Raw genomic sequence first — 5,523 nt, 5'->3', positions numbered from 1 at the left:
CGCTACGTTTAAGCTCATGCTGAAACTTCCTCGGTTCAGTATATCTTTAGATTAGAGAAAGTTGACTGTTTAATTAAACTACATTTTGAAAAACTGGTCTTTAAAATTACGTTTTGCTACAAATTAGTAATTTTTATTTATAAAGAACATATAAAAGTGATTGGAAGAGAATTAATAAAGGATGTATAAGACTAATTAATGTCGATTGTAATAGATAACGGACAGAACAATAACTCTATAATTTTCTTTATAATTTTCTAATAATTCTGTAACTTTCTAATCTTTCTTTTAATTCTATCTATTTGACAATATAGGTATTACATAAACTGTACGAGTATTAATTACTGAGATAATGGTATGTGATATTTATTTAGCTTAAAATAAGTCAAAAGTTAATTAATTATTTACTTTCAAATTTTAATAATTGTTAACTTTGTTTTGTTAATTATATTATTGATTTTTATAAATGTAACGGAGTATCTGAAGTTTTATAGTGCGCACTTTGCAATGCGCAATATTGAAAAAAAGAAAAATTATTTATTGGAGATTTACAGTTGAAAGGAATAATTTGTCGAATGTTGTTATGCAACGTAACATTCTTTTTAAAAGCTTTCAGCTATTTTACCTATGTTTGTGTTTGATTCAAAAGATACAAATGGTTGCTTCGCAACCGCTTTCCACGTCGTGTCGTTCAATTTGCACGACATTCTTTCTCATGAGCAAAGTATGAAACCCTTTGTTCCCTCTTTGCTTCTGGTAAAATATATTTGCAGAGTGGGTTTGCTTCTCTTACAAAACTGCACCTTTAAACGCTCGCAGTCGGCGTCATCAAATGTACATTCTTTACGTTCAAAGCGCACATTCCGAAGTGGAATTGGCCAGAGCCGTTACGTCTCGTTGAATAAAGCATTCAAAGCTAAATGATCTTTTAAGCAATTAATGAAAAAAATTAACGAAATTCTGACCTGACGAGTAATTTTAATTGCAATATTTTACGATTTAATAATTAATAATTAAATTTAATTTTGTGTTTATTTAATTTTGCGATTAAATAGTACAAACTGATGAACATAGCGTTATTAATTTTTTACATCGATATGCATAGGTTAGTAATGAATAATAAAATTAGAATTGGTATACGTTTTAATTTAATTAAGAGTCAACACTGGATGGATGTATGTACAAAATTTATCGATTAAGGATATAATTAAAATAAAAATTAAATGTTTTGATTTTTCTTTTTGGATCTTCTTCAGTATTGATTTAATAGTTACATATATCAAAATTTATACATTTAATAATAATTTTGGTAAAAATTATTGCAGTAAAATGGAGTGAGATCTATGAGACATATAAGCAATTGTTGCAATAATCTTTTTGAAATGAAAAAAAAGTCTAGAGATAAATAAATTAATTGTCGACAAAGTATATTTATCATTACATTTTCGGCTTGTTTCGTTAGAGCCTATATATTTCAATTTGTTTAATTTAATTAGTTTTTAAATGTATATTATAAATAATTATAAATAAGTATTAAAAACAGGTAAATAATTTTCAATAAATGTCTTAAATAAAACATTGAAAACTTATTAAATTGTAAACTAAAATTTTACGTATATTATGAAAGTGCAGGTAATACTTTATATAGTTGAAAGGGTGCCAAGCTGGAAGAGATAATGTATTTATGTATTTGCGAGTGTATTAAAATTCATGTTTTTAGGCCAACGTAATCCCTCAATGTATTTAATTCTGATTAAGCTTAGAGGATGATGTACTGTTTTGTCAGAATGAGATCGCGAAAGAAATAAATATAATCGCGAGAGAACTACGAATTTTTTTTGTTTGTCATGTCGGTATTTTAGAATGCGCTCGGTTTATCTTTATTCTTTCTGTTGAAAGTTTATGTTATTGTTAATAAAAAAACGGTGATATTTACATAATATTTTATCGTATAATTAATTTGTGCTTCTTTCTTAAAGCATTCCTTTTTTTCGCGTTTGAAAAGGAAATTTTAATAAGTTAAACAAGAAAGAAAATCTGAGAAAAATTTGCATTTGCATAAAAAACACAAATCAAAAATTGACTCTACAGAATTTTCTAAAACATTAGTGTTAAACAATTTAAGAAGCTTTCCAGATTGTTGAGAACTGACAAAAAGAGGGGTACACAGTTTCCTTATATAAAATTTATTAATCCTTTTTTAGCAAAAAATTTTGAATGATAATAGCTTAGATTTATGATTAATTGTTATTAAATTCGACTTTAAATTTATTTTACACATATATAATTTTTTAAATTTAAAAATTATACGTCATATTTATTTCCTATATTTTATTAGGAAATCTAAATGTATATACGAATAAATATACATTAATAAATTTATGTGCTTGGCTTCATTAATTATACACATTTGCGCAAACAGGTTTATCTTGCTTACACATCGCTGTAACATATCATAACATACGAAGTGCATACAATGAAGTGATTAATTGCATGAACCATATTCATTAATCAACCGCGCATCATATATTGTATCCAAGAGGAAAATTATCCTACTTTTTGCTGTTTTTCTTCTCGACGTCGAGAGTCGGTAACAGCTAGGGGGAAATTCGTGGAGAATAACTCCCAGAGCGGTAATCAAATTGGCCGGATTAATATTGTCGAATCAAGAGTTAAGAGAGACGCTCTTTGGTTGAAACGCGCCAACAGCTTAATCGGTGATTAAAACGAGCTAGCGCGGCGCTGTCCGATTGCGTTCCATGCAGAGGCAATTCGAATACGCGAAATCTATAGAATTAGCGACCTAATTTTCTGAGCGTGCGAGCCCGCTTGGAGTTTACCGCATTTCGACGGATCTGACGATTAGATAATCTCATAGAGGTATTTCGATTATTTCATTTGGCGGTATGAGCGGTCAATACTGAATCCTGCACGCTTCATTACCGCAGAAGACCGCGCTTCAAGTAATAGTGTACAGGATGTTGAAACGTTTCAGCGAACTGGAAATAATTCTTAGACTGATATATAAACTTCTCTTTCTCTTGACGGAAATTTTCTTGGATACTATATTCTTTATAATCTTTTGATCTTCCGTTATTAAATTTTATGAAATTATTTTATGGGTAAGATAATTTATTTGCAAAGCGTTGCATTTTCTTGTTCTGAAGTTATCTTAAAAATCATCGTATAATATAACGAGATTTTTATAATAAACGCGACTTATAATAATTTTCTTAGTGCTCTGTTCTAAAACGTTGCTACAAAACTCTGGTTTTTTATTATGTACTCTGAATTAATATATTATAATATTGTTGTATATTGTCTTATATTTCTCTTTTATATTAATGCTTGACGTTTTATAAAAAAATTAAGCTGTAACGTGATAGAATTGTACGTTAATAAAATCACATTCAGCTGGATCTTTTGATTGCGATATTTGCAAAAAATGATTAAATTTCCGCGCAATTCTATAATTTCAATTCCTGCTTCAAACGAGAATTATAAGATATCACTCGTGCACGACAATGTACCGGGGATGAGTTTTTTGCCGCGAGTTTCTCATTTTTTTCTTGATTATAGGTAGATCAATTTCAATTTCCTCTCGGCGCCACGGCCGACGGCGCCAATTTGGGTGAGATAATTTCGAACGGTGAATTAAATGTAGAAGACTTGTCTTTTTTTGCCCTTTTTTTTTGTAGCTTTGTGGACTCCTGCTGGATAATTTAGATAACAACTCTTCTGTCAATGTAGCTTTATTATTCGTATATGATATGAATTATAAAAATTTATTTTTGCAGAATGAAAACGAAATAGTAGTTTAAAGCAATTTTTTTATTCATTTTTTGTGACTGCATGAATTTATCTTCTTTTGCCTGTCTTTTATAAGAAATTCATTAAAAAAACAATCAGAGAACTAATTAATTAAATACTATCTATCTGTTAATTAATTTAAATTATATAACGTAACATGTGAATTATATATATAAGTATAATATATTATATATTATACATATAATATAAAATTGTACGTACCGCATGTAAAATTATATAACGATATTACGACTTGTATCTCATATTAATGATGTTTATATTATTAAAATATTTAACAACATTAAAAATAATTATCGTAACAGTGATAGAAATATTAATTAATAAGCAATGCTTGATATATTCTAAACGAGCTCAAAATAATAAAAAGAATTATATACTATTTTTAAAATAAATTTCTTAGTAATTGTACGTAATTGCAAAAATTATTTTATTATTTTTAACTTGAATTTCAAATTTTATGTAAATTAATCCTTTAATACATTCACATATTTACTTTTTAATTTCCGTTTATCAATGGAGAAATTATTTGAGAAAAGATTAATGCAACATTTATTCAAAAGAATTGAACATTTTCATGTCCTTGAAAATTGTGAAATCAGGATCTCATACAGATTCAGAAGTTTGCACAGAAATATCGTATTAAAATTCTTTTCTTCGGTATAATGGCGTCTTTTGCATCTAAATATCGAAGCACGCGCGTAATCGGGCAGATAAAAAAAGGTTGTAAAACGAGAGCGATCGTAAAGATATTTTCTCATTTATCCACGTAGAAATGTCTTTGTTAGAAAATATGCGCATTAAGCAGGCACGAGAATTGAAACTTTAATAATAACGACGCACTAGTTATACTGGTTGAAAATAATCAGCTATCGAAAGATGCACACGGTGAAATCAACATACGTCTTTGCGTAAATGCGAACGAAAAATTTGAGTGAAAATGCAATTCACGACTATGAACACACACAACAACGATATGTTCGAACATTTCGGTCACGTGTATCTAATAATGAGTGGTCGTTTAAATTCATTATGAAGTTTTTTCTACTTAATGAGAAAGTCATCGAAGCTCTGGTCAGGTAGCGAAGCCGTATGTCATATCGGTAAGACTTAAAGTACGTATTTCTTTCGAATGAAATAAATGGCATCATGATTGAAACGATAAAAAGAGAGTTTTCTACATGCGAAAACGTATTAAGCATAATAAGTATATTTTTGGAAATCGATAAATAATTAACACCTATTAGGGTAGAGGCCGAATCGAATCGGAACAATTTTTGTTTATAGGTAAAAAAGTAAGAGATGGTTGCTTTTGCCTACAAATCGATTGCCTACAGTACCTTTTGCCTACATCACTTTTGCCTACAGTTCGATTGCCTACATGTATTATTGCCTACAGCTCGATTGCCTACATGCGCTTTTGCGCACAAATAAAAATTTTAGAAACGGTTTTACTTTTGCCTACATGTACTATTGCCTACAGTTCGATTGCCTACAGCTCGATTGCCTACATGCGCTTTTGCACACAAATAAAAATTTTAGAAACAGAATTACTTTTGCCTAGATGTACTATTGCCTACAGCTCGATTGCCTACAGCTCATCGACATCTAGGGTGCGTTCCGTTTCTCGCATGATGCGTATAATGCATCGTTTATCTTTGTTGCTCACCAAATGTTAAACAAGGACAATGGATG

The sequence above is a fragment of the Trachymyrmex cornetzi genome, unplaced genomic scaffold (assembly GCF_001594075.2).
Source record: "Trachymyrmex cornetzi isolate Tcor2-1 unplaced genomic scaffold, Tcor1.1 scaffold122, whole genome shotgun sequence".
NCBI lineage: Eukaryota > Metazoa > Arthropoda > Insecta > Hymenoptera > Formicidae > Trachymyrmex > Trachymyrmex cornetzi.
This window is presented reverse-complemented; position numbering follows the sequence as displayed.